We start from the raw sequence: 22,707 nt of genomic DNA, 5'->3' as shown, positions 1-22,707 counted from the left end.
AGCTTCCGAAATAAATTTAAGTCATTTTGTGTTAAGTTTCATTTGGGAAAAACTATATTTTATATAAAAGACTTATAAATTAGTATTTATATTAAAAACTGACTTAAAAGTGCAATGATGGACTCACTATTACTTTATAGAGGGTGAAAATATTCTAACACTGATTTATGGGTGATGGTGTCATTAGTCAATAAAGTTACAAAAAACTATTGAACTGTACACATAAAAATGGGTGGATTTATGAGTTGAAAGTGTGCTCTAATAGTTATTAAAAAAAAAAAAACCCTGAAATACAAAGTGTGGGTATGAGTGTTTGTGTGTGTCTTTGAATACATTTTCTCTACTGTGGTCCTTATTTTTCTTTCATAACTGTTGGAGCTATTTGTTGAAAAAAAATCTGCATGAAACTATTATATAGGCATTACAAAGTATAACTAGCCTGGTCTGTTGCATTTCTTCAGGAACTGAAAAACAATAAACTAAGAATCATTATTATTCACAGTGTACATTCTGTGGTTTCGCTTTAGAAACATGCTTTTCAAGTTAAATTTCCTTCAAAATGCACCTCACTAGAAAAAAGTGAGGGAAAAATGCTAGAGGCAAACTTGAGACTAAGAAGTCTGGCAGTCTAGCCTCTAAATATGGCTGGGTTTCTCTATGCATTACATCTAGAGGGGCTCACGGTTGGTTTTCATACATGCTGTTTGTGGATCTACGTGTATAGCTTACTTTCCTGGATAGCTAAAGTATGGTGCTTTTATTCTTTGCTAATGTCAGGAATAGCTAAATCTCAAATTGAATTTGAGTTCTAACAAGTTAGTTTAATCTCTGAAAGGAGATCCTGAAATAAGAGTCCAGAAAGACCAAACACTGGGTTCTCAGCAATGTTTAAATTTTACAACTGAGTACATGTGGAATGAATGAATATTCCTTTAACATTTGTGTTCAACATAGGTCTTTTCAATGTAAAGGCAGCTACACAGGATCACTATAAACTTTTTATAATCTTCATTCATAAAGCAATAATATATATGGAAGATTCTTAAGTGTTTCATGTAATTCACCCCTAGTTTCTAATGAAATGGAGGGAAATGAAATCAGATAAGAAAAAAATCAACCCAAGTAAAATGTAAGGTTTGAATTAAAGAAGATCATGTCCTTGTTACCAAACCCCATAATTAAGCATATACAAGGGAAGCAATGACAAGAACTATGGGTCCAGAAGAGAAATGGTGAGAAAAATTTTCCAACACATTCCTTGAAAAGTCAGCATGCTTTTACAAGAAATGACCAAGTGACTATAGAAAGAAACATGCAAGCAAAGAATTTTTTCAGTTAACATCTATAATTTAACAAAATAACAATATGTTCAAAATCATTTTTGAAGACAAATTAAAAGACCCTTATGGACTACAAATTGCTAAGTACCAAAGTACATTTACAGAAACTATGAATACCAATGGTGACAAACTATCCCAAGAACTGCTGATGTAAAAATCGGAACCTGAGTGCTTAGTGTTGATATTTCTGTTGACTTTCAAATCTTAAACCAACATATTTTAATCCAATTATAGGTGGAAGAGATGTAATATGGAAAAGAGTCTGTTTATACTTTTAAATATAAATACATAATTTTATTGATAGGTACAAATATTTAACAAAAATAGAACATAAGTTTTTTTAAAATTCTATGGATCATCAGAAAATCTATACCAGTAAGAAATCATATAAACATAGTTGATATTTAAATTACATTACTAATGTAATGTAAAACCTGAGTGTATTAATTTAAAAAAAACAATTTGGAAGATATATATATATATATATATATATATATATATATATATATATATGAAATATCTCATATTTTTATTCCATAAATATATGGGATATGTGGAATGTTGGTTACATTTATGGAAATAGATATATTTGTTATTATATATTCACATAAAAATATATATACATAATATATACATACAGAATATATATATTATACATGTATAAGTACTGGGACTTATACACATTTTTATGCATATTTGTACATGTTTATTTTATATATATATATATTCTATATAAAGCTCCATTACTGATATCATATATAAGTTTGTATATTCTTTAATTCTATTAGCAGTCTGAATTTTTAGATTCATAAAATAAGGAAATTTACCATTCCCTTTTGCATACCTTTGCTTATGTCCTTCATAAGAATTAATAAAATAAATATCACAGAAGTTGTTTACCCTTACCTGTCTTTCTTATGGCAGGCACTATGTAGGTGTGCTATTCAAAGTGAGGAGCAAGTGTGAGCTTGCCCTTAGGAATACTTTACAAATTAGCATCTGTGATGGTTTAGATATGAGGTGACCCCCAAAAGCTCATGTGTGAGACAATGCGAGAAAGTTCAGAGGTGGTGATTAGATTGTGAGAGTCTAAACCTAATCAGTGCATTAATCCACTTGAATGGATTACCCAGGTGGTAACTGTCAGTAGTAGGGTGTGACTGGAGTATGTAGGACACTGGAGGCAGGTCTTTGGAGTAATTTGTTCCTGTTGACTGGAGCTTAGTCTCTCTGCTTCCTTGTTGCCATGTCCTGAGCTGCTTTCCTCTGCCATGCCCTTTCATCTTCATGTTCTGCCTCATCTTGGATCCAGAAAAAAGCCATCTATGGACTGAAACTGCTGAAAATTGAGCCCCAAATAAATTTTTTCTCCTCTACATTGTTCTCATAAGGTCTTTTGGTCACAGCACAAAAAGCTGACTAAAGTATCATCTGATGTCCTGTTTTCCCCCAAATGCATATGGAACCTATCATCTCAGTTAACCTCTGAAGAACTTAAAGTACTTCTACCCATCTAGGATACCTAATTGGCATATTCTGTTGATGTTTCAATTACATATTTTTGTAATTTACTCTTGAGACCCACTCTCCAATTTCAAAATTCCAGAGACTTGAATTTATTTAGTGGAGAGCTTTATTTTGTCATCAGTTACTTTGCCCATGCACTTTAGGCTGGAAGTACTTAGACTAAATACTTCTTCATTAGTTTTCATTCTTAGATCATCCTTTAGTTAATGGCTGATTGGGAGTACGTGTGTGTATGTGTGTGTGTGTGTGTGTGTGTGTATGTGTGTGTGTGTATGTATCTTCCTTTTCTCTTGCATGGGATAACCCTGAAGCAAATGTTCTACACTGGCTGTTACAGTTAGAAACACTATTCACTATACAGGAGCATAGTAATTTGATCAATAACTCATCTTTCAGTGGTTGTCTTCCTTTCCTTGTTTCATTTTCCTACTGTCCTACCTGTTTCCTGAGATCATTCTTGCACATAAACAACCAGTGCTCAAACTCTTATTTCAACATTCCCTTCATGGAGAGCAGAAATTAAGCTATCTTGAATTTTTTTTCTTTTTAATTAATTTTTAATTTTTTTAATTAGTAACACATGACAGTAGAATGCATTTATGCACTTTGACATAACATACATAGATGGGATATAATTTCTCATTTTTCAGAAGCAGCTACCTTGCATTTTTGAAGGTCCTATAGGATACTGATGAGATCTGAGACAATTTGAATCTCTATTCAGATTTTCAAGATGATTAAATGATTTAGTTCTATTTTAGTTGATGTTCAGCTTGGCTTCATTTGGAAGTTTTGGCATCAAGTGGAACCAACGTTAAGGAAATTAAACTTAGATATACAAACATACAAGGATGTGTATACACAGATTTAACATGCACATTTCTTTACCTCAGCATTATTGATACCTCAAACTCACTCTGGAGTTAAAACACAGATGATACTTGAAATTATTAGACTGATTGAACTATAACTGCTGGAATGAGATGAAGGATAGTTCATGGTACTATAGAGAAGTTTAGTGGGATCACATTTGTCCAAAGAGCCCTCTACTTTTGTGTTGGATCCAAGCCAAGGTGGCTGTTCTCACCTTCTATGCTCAGAATGCAGCATTCACAAGTTTTAAGAAGCAGAACTCTTCATTTGTGGCTATTCCTAGGCACAGGCAAGCCCAAGATGTGTCATGACAATCTATCTTCAAACAAGAAGCAGACATCACATGCAGACTACAACGGAACTTCTTAAAAAGTGGAATATAGTTAGCAGAGCCCCTTGGATCTGCTGAAGCTCACTTTTGTTGTTGTTGTTCTTTTATGAATCTCACTTATTTTTTGTTTTTTTTATGACATTGCTGGCATATTTCAGAGCATTTTGTTCAATTTTAGTTATTAATTCCCAGTGTACATTAATAAGAAATAGAAATTTCCTGGGTGGGAAAATAAAAAAGATGTCAGATAATCTCCCTCTTCTGATGTTGAGGTGCTTTGCATAGATTGTGGGAAATGAAAATTTTTTTACTTAACTCTGTACTTAATTGAATTGTATTCACCAAGTTCACTGGTTTTCTTGACTGATACTGACTTTTAGAATTGTGCTAAAGGCACTCATGACTTTTCCAAAAACCTGTATAGGTATCTTGCACTACAAGGACCCATTTTGTACCTCAGTCTGGTTTCAACTATTTGTTGTTCTCTTTTGCCAACTCTTTGTAGTTCTCTTTTGCTTATAAGAGGTGCATTTTTGTTCTATTCCATGATGTTTTTGCCAATTGCTAAGCCAGCCAAGCCAGAGGAAAATAGTTAGCTAAGTATCTTATATATGATAATATATGTAAGTATATGTGGGGGTATATAATTATACAGATTTAAGCTATTAATTTGTAAATTCATTTTAACACATCCTTTTGTTGTCTTAACAAACCTCAATATTTGTTATATAGTATATTATGTATATGATTATGTACTCTCAAATATAAATATTATATATCATTATATCATTGAATCAAATGGACTCTATTTGTTTCTTACAGTAAAGTTCTAGAACCACAAATGAATGTAACCATGTAATAACATATCTTTCATTCTGAACCTCTCAAACCTTACAGAATGTAATTTAGTCCTACGTTATTGTGATGTGTTACAGAAACCCAGAAATAGAAGCCAGGACTAGCAATGAAAGTGAGGTAAAAATATATCTGTGAATAAATCCTTCTTGTCAATTCACACAAGTGAGTGAAAATTACAGTCTAGTAGAAATCAGAGAAAAAGGCAGTTAAACAAGTTCCCTCTAGGAGAGACTTCTTCACAGCAGGATGATAATACCCCAGTATCCCACTGTCTAGCAGACTTCACTAAAAGAGACACCTGTCACATAGGAATTGAGACCAATGGGTTGACACAGAAATGTTCTGTTCTGACTCCCTTGATTCTTATTTGCTACTATAAGAATGTTCTGCAAAACCATTGCCATTTCCAAATTATTTCTTCCTAAGTTTTGCTTTATGAGGTAAGACAGACACTAGGAAGATGCAAGGATATTTTCAGGCTTACATACAAATAGCCTATGAAGGAAAATATTCTACACTTTTGTTAGTTTATTATCAAATGTATGGAAGAAATTATAAATTAGCAACAAAATTTCTTCAAAATAAAGATTAGATAACCCACAATAAAAGCTCAGTTTATCTCTTACATTAATATTTAGATATTATTTACCTTTGTTAAACCTTTACACCTGGAAGGACTTAAAATTAATTTTAAAAGACTTAAAATTAATACAAAATTGAGTTCAGGAATAAATAAATACAATATTTCATAGGGTGACTCCTATTTTGTGGCACAGACATTTAATCAAATTGGAAAGTAATAAGAATAAGAATTGAAGCATTTTTATGAAGTGAAAAGACTAGAAAAGCAAAGTGATAAAATGTAGGGGAGGACCATGTGTTTTCTTACTCAAGATATAATTATTTAAACAAATTAGTTTTTTTATTCAGCAGTTCAATACAGACATATCCTTTTGTGTTTAAAACTGTTTTCTGAATTTTCCTTTTAAAATGACCAATTCCAAATGAGATAACGTACCTTCTTTGAGAGTCAAATGTTAAATTATTCTATGTGTTTTATTTATGGTTTAAGGTAACTATCTCATTCATCAAGAATAATGTTCTCCACAGTCTTCAGGAGACAGAGACTAAGCCTTTCAAATGAATGACTATAAAGTGAATAGCTCCTGCCAAAGGATGAATCATTTGATTTAAAACACATTTGTAGAACCAGTTTTGGAACTGTGCACCCTTGTTAATTTTCTCTTTTGTGATTTCCCTTCTCTCTGTAGGTTGCTAATCAAAACCAACATTGAGACAGTGCCAGGTTTCATGGAGTGGTTAAGAGCATTCCTAGAAGTGGCACAGATGCCAAGCCATCAGCTTTTTGTAATTAGAAGAAATAAAAAGTTTGAGCTAAATTTGAATAAAAGCTTTCTGTATTTTTAAAAAGTATCTTGAAATACAGAGGCCTGAATGTAACCATGAGGGTAACTGATGGGCTCCATCATACTTTAGAGTTATTAAGCCCCAAACTTGTGTCTGAGGCCTCTTCAATTCCACGTCATAATTAGGCAGACCATCAATTGCCTTGTATCTCTTCTCTTGAGACACCTTGTCTTCTTGTCTTCAGAGTCTACTGAGCCTGGCTACTTCCAAAATCTTCAAATGGATCAGTTTATATGTTTGAGGGCAGGTACTATCAATTCCAATTTTATTTGAATGTTTTAGATTTGATTGAAAATACTTTATAATGAAACTTGTGTGGACATTTTTCTTCCCTATTTCTGCTGTATCAATTTTAGATTTTTTTAGAACTGAACACAACTCTCTGGGCTAGGAGTAAATCACAGTGTCTCAAAATCATTAAACATAAAGTTGAAACAAAAAAATTACTGGAATAAAAAACAAAAACAACCCCACAAATATACAAACAACTAATGAAGGATCTTGCAAAAGTCGTTTTATAACAACTGTATAAAGTTGGTTTTTCAGGAGATTGTTTTTATATTCTTACTTTATACCCACTCCTGAATTGTAGATGTTTTGAGTAGGTGCACAAAGAAGATTTGCTTGAGATGCTATACTGTATTATGATTATTATATATTCTTCACAACAACTTCTTCATACTTCATTCAGTTCATAGCCTGTTTAAAGAAAAGTGACTTTTTATCTTTACCATATTTCCCTCCTTTCCCTTCAGAGTTGAGAGAAATAGGTGTCCTCCTTTCATTCTATGTCTAAGAGCTGGTATTGATTTTATTCCTTCTTACCATTCCTTTGGTCCTCAGAGACACTCTCTGCCTTGACCTAACTTGCTAACCCATACTTTTCCTCTTCTTCTCAGATGAGCTTCAATACAGAAGAGAGGGAGAGAGGGAGAGAGGGAGAGAGGGAGAGAGAGAGAGAGAGAGAGAGAGAGAGAGAGAGAGAGAGAGAGGTCTGATATGGTCATCAGATTAATCGAGGTTTAAATATGGTTCAGGAATATCTGTGTAAACATAGTCATTTTGCCTCAATTCCCTCCATGGGAAATTTACAAAGAAAATGGTTGCTCTCCATAACTGTTCTTTTCATTCCAATTATTGGGGTAAATGTTACACAAATATCTGTAAAACATTACCTATCATGGTATTTTCAGAAACAACTAGCATTTGAATCAGTGGACAGAATAAGGATGATCTATCCTCATCAATGTCAGTAGACATCATTCAAATACTGAGGATCTATACTGAATGAAAGGGAGTGGAAAAGTCACTCTCTTCAAAATCTGGAACATCCACCTCACCTACCCTAAGATACAGAACTACTAGTTCTCAGGCTTCCAGTCTCATACTAAATCACATTACCAGGTTCCCTGGTAATTCAGCTTACAGAGGCCAGATGTTGTGAGTTCTTGTCCTCTACAATCACATGAACCAAGTCCATTAATAAATCTCCTCTCATTTATATCTCTATATATCCTATTGGTTCTGTTTCTCTGGAGATCCATGATTAATGTACTACCTTATAATTGTTTCTAGTAATGATAATTATATTAAATGGTATGAAGAGTGCATTAAATGGGATTCAGAATATAATAATCACAGTGTGCTCCACATAATAGGGGCACTTGTAATCCAAATTCTGCCCCCAAATTTCATTCTAAATTGTCTCAAAAATAACTTAAACTAGCCCAATACCCGATGACAGAGACATTTCTATTGAGATCTAACTCTTAAACTCCAATATTGACATTTTCTGCACATCTCTCTTACTTAAAGCATATCTAAGAGTGCATATTTGGAAAAGGCTGAAGTTAGTCACTGTGAAGGAGACAAATGTGGACCATGCCTGGATCATGCCCTCAAGGAACTTAAAGTACAATAGAAAAGAGTAAAAGCGTATAAATATCATTCTATCACAAATTAGAGTGAAGGGACATCACAAGAGAGATACAGATACCAGTAATGTAGTGCTGTGGGAGTTCAGATATAAGGACAATTATTTCCAAAAAGAAGAATTATCAAAAAATTAATGGAGGTGTTGGCATTTAATCTGGGCTATAAAGAATGAAGGACACATAAATGTATATAAGTATGTTTGGGATAAAAGTGATCAAATTTGCAAAAAAAAAATCCTAAATAAGAAGAGTTATATTTATCTTAGTAACCAGGAGTACAGTCGATTATTTTTAGAGATTAGTGTTAAGCCAGTTACAAAGGGCTTTAATATATAGGATAAGAAGTTTGACTTTTTATTTTTCCCTTTGCATTATGGACAACCATTATTTAGGTAAGCTAAGTTACATGCTTCTATATGTTAGTAAGATTAACCTCTCAGCAATTATTTCATCAGTGTTTTGCAGACATGGATAAGAACTGGTCTTTGAGGAGTCATGCAATCTGACAAGCAGGGACAGAGCTAGAAGCAGAGTCCTGTGGGATTATGAGTGGCCTGGCTTACTCTAGTTGGGGAATGGAAAATTTCCTGCCAAAAATGAATTATGAAATGGTTTTTTGAGAGATGAGGAATCAGCTGAGTGAAGCAGGGTAATAGAATTTCCTATAAATGGATACAGATTAAATAGAATTAGAAAGGCATGAAACTGCAGAGTGTGCCCAGGATTAAAAGGATCTGTATTGACAGCATAAAGTGGGATGGTATTAAGTGGCAGGTAGGTCTGGAGCAGGGTGTGGAGAGCTTTTATAAGTCCCAGAAAAGCACTTGGTGCTTTATAAAACTGATGAGGTAGAAGAGCAATTTCAGACTAGTAGTTATTATAATAATGCAGATGAGGGGTAAGAACCTGAAATTAATAACATCAATGAAGACAGAGAGGATGGTATAGAAATAGGAGAGAATATGTGTAGGTGGAATCGATAAGACATGATAATTCTCTCTACACCTTGCTAGACATTTGGTTAGTGCCCACTGTGTTTGAGACACTAAGGGAATATATCAAAATGCACCAAAGAACAAAACAGACCAGAATTCCTTGTCTGATAAAGCTTATCTTTCTTGAGAAGAACTGAGGGAAGAGGCAAAAGAGGCCAAGATTTTATAAATTGTGCCTTTTTTTTATATGACTATTTCCTAATTAAAGACAGCTTGGATTCTAAGGCTGGCTCCTTCTCTTATGCTCAGCAACTATCTATTGCTGTTCTCAAGATGTCATACCTGATGCTATTTTTTTAAAATTCATATTTTATATCCCCTCCTTTTCTTTTTCAAATCTCATGATTCCCAAGTATAAAACTCATATTTATGAAAGTTCTTTTCGAAGCATCAGGCATTACTTGTCACTTGCTTACTTTTTATAACTCTCTGGATGAACAACCTGTATTTTGCCTTATTTTTATCATTTCTAAAATTCTCCACATTATCTTATAATTTGTTCTTCCTGCTCATGAGCTCAATCAACAGATTCATCATCCATCTTATTTTCTACACTTGTTTTAGCTATCTTCATGTTTAAATGACTTGCAAGGCCCCCTTGGTCTTTAATTCACACCTGGTCTATCCATACAGAGGATTCTGGTTTTAATTTCTAAAGGTCAGCTTCTCCTTCCCTCAAGTTTTATTCAGATCTTTATTTCCTCTTATTATGGTTATGGTTAGTTTGTTAACTCATTTCCTTTCTTTCAGCTTCATCTATTTTTCTAAGTCATAGGCCAGATCATGTCACTCTTACACAGAAACCTGCATTCCTTTCTGTCTGCCCCATCCCAAACCAGAAGCCCCACTACCCACAGAATAAATAAAAACACCCAAACCAGGTGAATACATTACACAGCAGTCTTTGCACAGAGATGAGCTTCTGTCAGGGGAAATTAGGAGACAGAGACACTGCTCAAGGACACTGGACTGATTGCTTTACTCCTCATTCCTCTTTCATGGTTGGTATTAGTGTTGCTGAAGTGGTTCAGGAAGCAAAAGGGCTCAATATATGCAAATATTTCTTTAAACTTGAAGAGCACACATTCTTGCTGTAGTTTTTCCAGAATGTGTGACATAGAACTGAGCACTAAAGAGCAATGGAGCAGCAAGATTACTCTAAGTTTCCATGCCTGGCAGGGCCATTGCTGTACAGAAAGACAGGCTGTTTCCCTGTAGAAAACCAAAACCTAGGGTGCAAAGCTGAGCCAAGACATATTTTTGTGCCATAGCCCATTTATTTCCATTAAGTACTAAATCCTGATCTAAATATGTTTGGAAATGTGAGTGTGTTCTCATTATTTTTGTCAAACAAATTCCCCCATGATCATGCAGACATACACACTTTCCAGACTATACTACCTACTGAACATTTGCCCTGCTGTGCTTCAGCTGGATGGCAACAATGATAGACAATGCCTTTTCAACCTCTCTGTTCTATTTCCTTGTTCATTTTGTAGGTACCTTTCATTGTTCACCTCAACCCCTGCCCCCATCAATAAAATCTTCCTCTACTCCTAGACTGGAAATAATCATTCTTGCTCTTTATTCTGATGCATTTTCTTTGCACACACTATATAGTTAGCTGATTAAATTTTGAAGTATAAATCCCTTAATGGTAGCAAGTATGCAGTAACTATTATGATATCTTCCCACTACATAACATAATGTTGGTCATGTAGCAATATTCAACAAATATTTTGCAATTAAGTTAAATAAATATAAAATTTTATTGCTATGAAGTACAGGTACTTCATAAAATAAGTTTTGGGGCAATCTTTTAAAACAAAAGACTGAACAGAATGCAGAAGAAAAAAATAAGTATCAGGTAATGCATAATTTGGAATGTGGTCTTTAAGTTACACTGATTGACTACCTTGGCATTACTCTACAATAAATTTGGGCAAAAATTAACTACAAATGGATATTCAAATCTTTTGCAATTTCCTGGATTCAGAAAATACTGATAAGATAATGATCATATCTTTCATTTGCATAAAGCCTAGAAAAATATGTTTTTTGCAGTCAAATAATATTATTGTATATAAATCTAGTTTTTAACAGAGGCTTACTCATCTTCTATTTCTGCAAATTCAATATGTATGGCTAAAGGCCAAGTGGTTTATTGAAGCTCAAGCTGTCAAGTGAAGGAACTGTAGATTTCTTCCTGTCTGCACATTTGCAATTAGGAAAGAATTTTTCTTTCCAAGAACTTCCTGAGAACTTGCTGAATAGACTAATCTGTAGAGTGTTTTAGGGATCTCTATGCTCATTTTCAGAGATTCTCAATCTGTAGGACTGGCTTGGAGTGGGAACATGGTGGTGTGATGAAAGGCTTCTGAGTGATTTTGTAGGAATTTTGGGTTTAAAAATCACTGAGCTATGGGTTTTCATTAATAGCACTACCTAAAGATAATTGACAAGCCCTCAAGTGCTACTAGTGACGGTCACAATTCTGTCTTGGGTATAAGGACATTGCTTAAAGACAGGAAAGGAAGGGATATAGGGAAGACTGACTTATTAGGCCTGATGCTTTCAAAATTCTATCTACAGGGGCACATAAGAAAGTCTTCTCCAAAAGGATAATCCTGGAATTTCTCTAACATGTATGGTCTAGGGATTCATTCAAAATAGAGGCAGCCAACTATTCTTCTGGCAGAGAATTGATATTCCAAACATAAAAATAGCTCAAAAAATTACCACCGAAAAAGTAAATAACCTAGTCAATAAATGGTCAAATGAGCTAAGCAGACATTTCTCAAAAGAAGTGATAAAGTGGCCAACAAATATATGAAAAACTGCTCAACATCTTTAGCAATCTGAAAAGTGCAAATAAAAACTATACTGAGATTTCATCTTACTACAGTGAGAATGGCAGTCATCAAGAATAAAATAATAAATGCTGGAGATGGTGTGGGGGAAAAGGAACATATATACATTTTTGGTGGGATTATAAATTAGTATAATCACTGTGGAAATAAATATGGAGGTTCCTCAAAAGGTTAGGAATGGAATTACCATATGACCATACACCATTCCTAAGTATTTATCCTGTGCTCGCTTCGGCAGCACATATACCAAAATTGGAATGATACAGAGAAGATTAGCATGGCCCCTGCGCAAGGATGACATGCAAATTCGTGAAGTGTTCCATATTTTTAAAAATGACAAAATCGTAGAATTTGCAGGGAAATGGATGACATTAGAGCAGATTATGCTAAGTGAAGCTAGCCAATCTCTAAAAAACAAATGCCAAATGTCTTCTTTGATATAAGGAGAGTAATTAAGAACAGAGTAGGGACAAAGAGCATGAGAAGAAGATTAACATTAAAGAGGGATGAGAGGTGGGAGGGAAAGGGAGAGAGAAGGGAAATTGCATGGAAATGGAAGGAGACCCTCAGGGTTATACAAAATTACATACAAGAGGAAGTGAGGGGAAAGGGAAAAACAAATACAAGGGGGAGAAATGAATTACAGTAGAGGGGGTAGAGAGAGAAGAGGGGAGGGGAGGGGAGGGGAGGGAGATAGTAGAGGATAGAAAAGGCAGCAGAATACAACAGACACTAGTATGGCAATATGTAAATCAATGGATGTGTAACTGATGTGATTCTGCAATCTGTATACGGGGTAAAAATGGGAGTTCATAACCCACTTGAATCAAAGTGTGAAATGTGATATATCAAGAACTATGTAATGTTTTGAACAGCCAACAATAAAAATTTTTTAAAAAAGTATTTATCCTAAAGAATTAAAGTCAGCCTACTCTTAGTGATGGGGGTATATCGATGTTTACATTAGCAGAATTTACAATAGCTAAATTATAGAATCAGCCTAGTTGACTTTCAATGGATAAATGAATAAAAAAACTGTGCTGTATATATAGAATGGAATTTATTGAACCACAGGGGGAAAAAAAACAAAATTATGTCATTTGCAGGAAATGAATAGAATTTGTGAACACTTTGTTAAAAGAAATAACTCAGTGGTCATGTTTTTTCTCTTATGAAAAAAACTTCAGAGGAAAAAAGGCAGGGCATTCTCATGAAAATAAAAGTGAGATGAGTAGAGGAGGGAATTAGAGGAGAGAGGAGGGAAGAAAAAGGAGAGGTACTAGACAACTAAATTGACAAAATTATATTATTATATTATGTGCATGAAAAATATGTAATAAGGAATCCCACTCGTATATTATTAGAATGCGGTAATAAGAATACTTCTACTTGTTTACTAAAATAAAAGTTCCTTTTCTTATGCACATATATGAGTACACCACAATGAATCTCAATATTGTGTACATCCACAACACTAAGATATTAATTAGACTAAGTATATTCCATGCTTGTATAAGCAGATCAAAACATTCTACTGTTATGTATAACTAAAAAGAAAAAAATTAAAAATTCAATAGAAAAAAAAATTAAAGGTCCTATTATAATTAAAAGACAATAAAGACAGCAATTACACTTAGACACAAAAAACACATACAAATTCCCTGACATAGGGACCTCTGGAAGATTAATTTTATGTATCAGATTGACACATAAAATATTTTTTCCAGGTACTTGGTCAAACACCAGTCTAGATGTCACTGTAAAAGCATTTTCCATAATAAATAAATAAATAAGTACATTTTGAGAAACCAGATTGAACTCAGAAATTATGTGACTAAGGCTGAAGGCCTTAATAGAAAAAGACAAAAGTCTCCCAAGAAATAGGGAATTCTAAATCTAGTCTGCCATCAGACTTAAGCTACTATAGCCACTCTTCATAGGATTTCAGCCTTCCATCTTACCCTGAAGGTTTTGAGCTTGTTAGCCCCCACAATAGCATGAGCTAGCTCTCTTCCCCCTCACCCCCCACAGATTCATTCTAGTCACTCTGTTTTTCTAAAGAAACTTAACTAATGTATTTAAAAGAGTGATTTGCAAAATTACTCATACACTTGAAAACTGTTTCAGAAAAGAGTAGACAGATACATAGTTTTATACAAGATAGCGTGGTAGAGCTATTTTCTTTGGGGTCACAGCCAAACTACCTTACTAATTTTATCACAGTTGAGAAAAATGAAGATTAAATATATGCCAGTCTCCTTCTCTACTTAAATCCTAGTTTGAGTTGGTAAATATAACTGGTCAATGAGGGTGTGTGTGTGTGTGTGTGTGTTTATATATATATCATCTGTAAGAAAATCAAAACTTCATCCACTGGGCATATATGGTTCGGTTGATTGTGCTGGACAAGGGCTAAAGACTGGAGACTTCTCTGCTTTTCTCCCATGTTGTGTGCAATAACCACCTGTCAATCTGGTGTTTATCATAAGCACTCAATCACACATGTTGAGTACATTCACCCCTGCCCCACTTTCCCAAACTCCAACCCCACACTTACAAACTCACCTACACTCCTTACACAGTGTTCAAGGAAAATGTCTGCTCCACTCTCTGCACTAATCATTAGAGTGGCCAGATGAAGCATTCTGGTTGTAGCCTTTGTGACAGGAAAAAACTGTAAACTGTGTGCGGGTGACTGCAGTTAGGATGAGAAGCCGTATATGGAAATATATATAGACAATAAAAGCAGCTGCCTGGCACCAATTGCAATAGAAAGACAGCTGCTTTCTCTACAGTGAGGTGGAGCAAAGCTTACTCTTGGGCAGCAGTTGTTACTTCAGTAATAATGCCCCAGGCTAATTAATCCCCCATCATCTCCACAATTATTTGGAGAACAAAAGGAAAATGGCTGAGTTTCTCCCTGCATCAAGGACACACATAATGAATTTCCTTCTTTGAATGGTTCATTCCTCAAGATAGCAGACATGTTCATCTCAAAAACAAATGATCTTACACTTGATGAATAACCGCTAATTGTACTTGGAAAAGAGAAGATGGACCACCACACAATTTTTTTGAAAGTAGTAATTGTGGTCATTAATTTAGGAGTGGAGTCACCTCACATTGTTTTTCTTAAGGTTTCATACTATTTTGCTTTATGAGTCTTTATTTGTTCGTTATTATTATTATTTTATTTATTTATTTTTTGCAGTGCAGGGAACTGAAGCCAGCACCTGGTACATTACCACTAAGCAAGCACTTTACCACTAAGCTACATCCTCAGCCCTATAAGGAGTCTTTAGGTTCTTCATATTACAATTAAGATCTTAGGCAGGGAGACTGTCATTCTTTCGTCCTTTCACTTTAAACATTTTTAAGACTTAATGCTCACTTTGGGAACAAAACACATAAAATGCTAGCTTTTCACACTGCATAATTGTAGTCATTTTATGTTATATTTAGATACCTCCTATTAGGAAGAAGTAACAAAAAGGGAATTATTAAGCGATGTTCAAAGGCCAATTCTCATATAGTCCCCACCCTGGTGGTTTTGTGAAACTCAAGTTATTATCACCTCACCAGGCTAAGGGAATAGCAGGAAATGGGTATAGAAAATAGTGACCCAGGTCTATGGAGGTGAGTGTTCAGAAATGCCCATCTTAGCTCCTGGAATCCTTAAAGGGAGAATTTCATTAAGTAAAGGCAACCTTTCAGTATTCCCTAGACTAAACTGTGAAACATTTTTGAAAAGCAGAAAATCCTTATTTATGGTAGGAATGTTTGAAATTCAAAAGATAAATGCCATTCGGAATGCAAGTATGTTCTAGGTATCTAATATGTAATGGGACACAGCTGTAATAACAGCCACTGAAGCAGGGGCCTCCCTATATCATGTCATTAGTTGACTTGTTATAAGCTGATCTTCTAGCCCTTTTTATAAGGGCCACTGGGGTAAAAAATAAATATATCATGTACTGAACATCTGTGGTTTTGTCACAAAGCGCGACTCAGATCAAATTTCAAGCTGTATCCTAGGCTATACATAATACCCTTTAAAAAGTGATGCTTAGCAGAAAGTATAGATTAGGAACTCAAAGGTCTTTATTTCCAAAGGGCAAAGATATGAGAAGACCTGGACTGTGCCTTGGATAACACAAAGGGCAACTCTTTTCTCACAATCCTTTATTTATTTATTTTTAGTTCAAAATATATGGACACTTTAGATAAGATTCTGAAAGTGGGTATTTTGTATGTGAGATGTTAACTGAGAAAAGAAAATACTAAATACTCAATTTATTAACTTAGTGAGCTTCCATAATTGTGAAACAACATTTAAGTACATGCATTTATCAGCAGAAATTTCTGCCTGAGACTGTTTTTTTTTAATATATCTATCTGATCATATAAAAGTTATTATTTTCATATTTTTCTTTGGTCAGATAACAAATAATGGATTCTCCTTTCAAAGTATCCATGAGAAGTAAATTAACTATTTGAAAGAAGAAAATACTACCATTTATAAAAATTTACAAGAAGCTTGATTTTGTAGAGAGGGCAAGGGTGAAGAGAAGGAATCCAGATAGAAGACATTTTCAATAATGTAGACATGACACAATGTGGCTAGGTGGTGCAATGGATTGGGTAAGCACATTTTATAGAATGTGCTGGTGGAGCAAATGCAAGGTTTGAGTGAAAGAGAGGAGTCTGATGACTTCAATGGCTGTTATCTCAATTATCTCAATGACTGAAAAAGATGGAGTTGCCCTTACCTAAAATAATGGTCTGGTGCTTTTTCGTGCCATACTGACCCTACCAGCATGTTATTATTGGTAGCAGGCAGTGTAATACTAACTCTGTTCCAAGTGTACCCTTGTAATTGATGAAAGAGTCTTAGGCTTTAGATAGACAGATATTTCTTATATAATTAGTCCTATTTTTCTAGTGATATTAATTTTCTATCTATAAGAGTAAACTTACTTCAAATACATTACTGAATAAAAAATGAGGCTTAATTTAAGTATATTGTTAAGTTACAAGAGTCTTGGTGATATCTCAATGAAGCATCATTGATAAATGAATAAATTTGGAATGAAAGCAGCAAGGTGTTTACCAGAAATTGGGAAGTTCTGGTATGTTGGAAAGACTTGGGTTTGAATTCTTCTCAACCACTAAGTTAGATAAATGGAGCTACTTAACTACCTTCTTGAAAACCAATTCTACTGTACATAATGGCAATAATACAGAGTGGAGTAGGGCCTAATGATATCTATAAAATGTCCAGTACAGAGTTTGCAAATACCTAGTATTCCACACTTGGTTGCTACATTAAATAATAAATATTTTCATTTTGTTCTCACTCAGTAGATACTTAGGTTACTAGGACAATCCGAAAGAATTAATACCAATACTTTTCAAGTTATTTCAGGAAATAGAAAAAGAAGGAGCTCTGCCAAATTCATTCTATGAGGCCAACATCACCCTGATTCCGAAACCAGACAAAGACACCTCAAAGAAAGAAAACTACAGACCAATATTCCTGATGAACATAGATGCAAAAATCCTCAATAAAATTCTGGCGAATCGGATACAAAGGCACATCAAAAAAATTGTGCACCATGATCAAGTAGGATTCATCCCTGGGATGCAAGGATGGTTCAATATACGGAAATCAATAAATGTTATTCACCACATCAATAGACTTAAAAATAAGAACCATATGATCATCTCAATAGACGCAGAAAAAGCATTCGACAAAGTACAGCATCCCTTTATGTTCAAAACATTAGAAAAACTAGGGATAACAGGAACTTACCTCGACATTGTAAAAGCTATCTATGCTAAGCCTCAGGCTAGCATCATTCTCAATGGAGAAAAATTGAAGGCATTCCCCCTAAAATCTGGAACAAGACAGGGATGCCCTCTATCACCACTTCTATTCAATATAGTTCTTGAAACACTGGCCAGAGCAATTAGACAGACGAAAGAAATTAAAGGCATAAAAATAGGAAAGGAAGAACTTAAATTATCACTATTTGCAGATGACATGATTCTATACCCAAAAGGGTCTACAAAAAAAACTACTAGAACTAATAAATGAATTCAGCAAAGTGGCAGGATATAAAATCAACACGCATAAATCAAAGGCATTTCTGTATATCAGCGACAAAACTTATGAAACGGAAATGAGGAAAAACACTCCATTCACAATATCCTCAAAAAAAATAAAATACTTGGGAATCAACCTAACAAAAGAGGTGAAAGATTTATATAATGAAAACTACAAAACACTAAAAAGAGAAGTAGAAGAAGATCTTAGAAGATGGAAAAATATACCCTGTTCATGGATAGGCAGAACTAACATCATCAAAATGGCGATATTACCAAAAGTTCTCTATAGGTTTAATGCAATGCCAATCAAAATCCCAACGGCATTTCTTGTAGAAATGGATAAAGCAATCATGAAATTCATATGGAAAAATAAAAGACCCAGAATAGCAAAAGCAATTCTAAGCAGGAAGTGTGAATCAGGCGGTATAGCGATACCAGACTTAAAACTATATTACAGAGCAATAGTAACAAAAACAGCATGGTACTGGTACCAAAACAGGAGGGTGGACCAATGGTACAGAATAGAGGACACAGAGACTAATCCACAAAGCTACAACTATCTTATATTTGATAAAGGAGCTAAAAGCATGCAATGGAGGGAGGATAGCATCTTCAACAAATGGTGCTGGGAAAACTGGAAATCCATATGCAACAAAATGAAACTGAATCCCCTCCTCTCGCCATGCACAAAAGTTAACTCAAAGTGGATCAAGGAGCTGGATATCAAATCAGAGACTCTGCGTCTGATAGAAGAAAAAGTTGGCTCCGATCTACATATTGTAGGGTCGGGCTCCAAATTCCTTAATAGGACACCCATAGCACAAAAGTTGATAACAAAAATCAACAAATGGGACTTACTTAAACTGAAAAGTTTTCTCTCAGCAAGAGAAACAATGAAAGAGGTAAATAGGGAGCCTACATCATGGGAACAAATTTTTACTCCTCACACTTCAGATAGAGCCCTAATATCCAGAGTATACAAAGAACTCAAAAAATTAAACAATAAGAAAACAAATAACCCAATCAACAAATGGGCCAAAGACCTGAACAGACACTTCTCAGAGGAGGACATACAATCAATCAACAAGTACATGAAAAAATGCTCACCATCTCTAGCAGTCAGAGAAATGCAAATCAAAACCACCCTAAGATACCATCTCACTCCAGTAAGATTGGCAGCCATTATGAAGTCAAACAACAACAAGTGCTGGAGAGGATGTGGGGAAAAGGGTACTCTTGTACATTGCTGGTGGGACTGCAAACTGGTGCGGCCAATCTGGAAAACAGTATGGAGACTCCTGGGAAAGCTGGGAATGGAACCACCATTTGACCCAGCTATTGCCCTTCTTGGACTTTTCCCTGAAGACCTTAAAAGAGCGTACTACAGGGATACTGCTACATCGATGTTCATAGCAGCACAATTCACAATTGCTAGACTGTGGAACCAACCCAGATGCCCTTCAATAGATGAATGGATAAAAAAAATGTGGCATTTATACACCATGGAGTATTACGCAGCACTAAAAAATGACAAAATCATAGAATTTGCAGGGAAATGGATGGCACTAGAGCAGATTATGCTTAGTGAAGCTAGCCAATCCCTAAAAAACAAATACCAAATGTCTTCTTTGATATAATGAGAGCAACTAAGAACAGAGCAGGGAGGAAGAGAAGATTAACATTAAACAGATACATGAGGTGGGATGGAAAGGGAGAGAAAAGGGAAATTGCATGGTAATGGAGGGAGACCCTCATTGTTATACAAAATTACATATAAGAGGTTGTGAGGGGAATGGGAAAATAAACAAGGAGAGATATGAATTACAGTGGATGGGGTAGAGAGAGAAGATGGGAGGGGAGGGAGGGGGGATGGTAGAGGATAGGAAAGGTAGCAGAATACAACAGTTACTAATAGGGCATTATGTAAAAATGTGGATGTGTAACCGATGTGATTCTGCAATCTGTATTTGGGGTAAAATTGGGAATTCATAACCAACTTGAATCTAATGTATGAAATATGATATGTCAAGAGCTTTATAATGTTTTGAACAACCAATAAAAAAAATTAAAAAAAAAAATCCAAAATATATATACAAATAATTATATAGTATCAACTGCCCAAAGGTTTATCTGTACCCAAAATACATGCAAATCAGACTTATTCTATTATATAGAATTTCTCTTCTCTGATAGATTTCTTTTTTGGAAACTCATTTCAATAGTTTTTTTTTTTTTTTTTTTTTTTTTACTTTACTCTTAAGAAAATGAGCAATATCTTTTAAATTTTACAATAGACAGCATTTTTAAACATAAACTTTCTAACAAATATTAGCAGACAAAGGAGTAAAATCTGAGTCACTACTATGCTATCATAGTTAATTCATGGATGTGTTATTGAGAACTATGATTATTCATAATTACAATGTTTATTATGAACATGTCTAAAATTTCAACAATTTCTTCATCTGAAATGAAGAGTGACATTCATGATAATTACTATTAGTTATATTTTAGTTGCATTATTATTTACTATATTTCATATGGTAAAGGTCTATAATTTTTTAACTAAGTAGAATATGTTGTTCCATATTAATAACAGAAACCTTGGTTTATCAACAGGGTAGAGAAATAGTTAAATAAGCAAGTCTGGTGTGGAGTGTTTCATTATAGATGTTTAAATATGTGTTCTTATGCAATTACTTAAGATCCCACGTTTTGACTTAGTGTTTTCAAAAGATCAGATACATTCAATTGGAATGACCATTAAACAACACATGCAACTATGATTTAACTTGTACATAACTTAAAGCATTTCATATATTTCCCTTCTACCTCTTAATGAAGTTCTTTGGGATGCAAAACAGACCTATTACATATGATATTAAAAACCAGTGCATATAGACCATGTGTAATAAGTAGGTTTTGTTTCTAGCCTTTAGTAATGGCAGAAAATAAAGAAAACTTTTATATATGATTTGGTTTTATCTGTAAATTCAAAATAAATCTATTTCCTTGGGTGGCTTCTTTGGGCTTCTGGTGCCTGTTGAAGTCTCCTGGCAGCTGGCCTTGCCTGCTTTTTCATGGCCAAACCAATCAATTTCATGCTGGGTTCTTAAAGTCTCTAAGATCTCCTGGACTGGGGGCTCCTTGAAGATAGCAACCACATCTTAATCATCATTGTGTCCACAGTGCAGCTAACACAATAGCAAGCTCAAACCAAGTGCTCCATTAATGTTCAGGAAAAGGCATGGGGGAGGATTAATCAAGTGTGATATTTATTGCCAGGGAAAACCAGGAGTTATCCAAAGTTATTTTGATCTTTGAGAGTGCATTTGTTGATAAATGTTCTCTATATTCATTAAAGATACAAACTACCAAGAACTGATCACTTAGTAAGTAGCCAGGGCCATATGAAGTACTTCCATATGCATTTGTTCTTGTCTTCACAACATCCCAATGTAGATGTGATCATTATTAACAAAATGAGATGGTTAGGAATAAAACTACTCAAGCTTAAATAATTTACTTAAAAATAGAGGCTTTTTTTTCCCTCAGTACTCTTAAGTTTCATAAACTTTTGAGGAATTTACTCTTTAGACTTTTTATTCCTAGTTGAAAAAGACACATAGATAACATGCACAAACCTACAAACATACACATATACACATATAAATATTGAGTGACTGTAAAACCTTGTTTTTCCAGTTGTTTTATATTAGAATTTTAATAAACACATCTATCTTGTACATATCTGAATAAGAATTGATGAAAAATAGCTTAGAATAGAAACATATCTCAAATAAGATTGATGAGATTCATTTTTTAAATGTTTCAGAAATGAAATTTCAAATTAAAACAAATTATTCTACCATGTGAATTCAAATCAAAAAGTAAGTATGCTTTGTTCTAAAATGGTCCTTTAGTAGGAGTTAATGGAGCAGTAGACAATGTATGTCAGATATCAACTATGAAAAGCCTTTTTGAAAACATTGTAGTAGAAAGAAAATAAAATAGGCTTTATTCATTGAAACTGACATAACGTTGCTTCCTGGCATGCTGTGAATCTCTATAAATAACTGCAGCTTGTCCTCTTCCTTAGAAGATATACCCAAAATTACCATCCCCAGATGAAAAAGGATGATCAGACTCTGTCTCTCTAATTCAAATAGCTTGATGAACCAAACAGAAGTTTATGATGCAACATTTTTCTTACGAAGTCTGTGGTGAAAATGATTATTTTCAAAGGATATTTTTTTTCTTTTTGGAATTAAATTTACTAGAATGTACTTTAAAATAACAATAGCAATAACTGACAGTCTAATGAGTTAAAGTAAAAGGTTAGTATTTCTTAAGTAATTGAAAAGTTTTTGCCTTCTGTTTCAACATGATAATGGTAAATATTTATTATTTTAACTTTTTTTTTCTAGATTTATTCTCACAATA

At 34.2% G+C, this 22,707-nt stretch overlaps 1 protein-coding gene and 1 non-coding gene across 3 annotated transcripts in view; one reads left to right on the top strand and one right to left on the bottom strand.

Annotated features, from left to right (window-relative positions):
• The window catches only part of Epha3 (EPH receptor A3), a 359,499-nt gene that overhangs the window by 98,425 nt on the left and 238,367 nt on the right, over positions 1–22,707 (bottom strand). The window lies entirely within an intron of this gene.
• LOC124083830 (U6 spliceosomal RNA) lies at positions 12,379–12,485 on the top strand. Its single transcript, XR_006848932.1, has one exon. It is a non-coding gene; the product is annotated as a U6 spliceosomal RNA (small nuclear RNA).

Source organism: Marmota monax, unplaced genomic scaffold (assembly GCF_021218885.2).
Source record: "Marmota monax isolate L192 unplaced genomic scaffold, Marmota_monax_Labrador192_F-V1.1 WCK01_AAM20220418_F8-fsc00016, whole genome shotgun sequence".
Taxonomy (NCBI): domain Eukaryota; kingdom Metazoa; phylum Chordata; class Mammalia; order Rodentia; family Sciuridae; genus Marmota; species Marmota monax.
The sequence above is the reverse complement of the archived record's forward strand: the minus strand, read 5'-3'. Positions and strand labels throughout refer to the sequence as shown.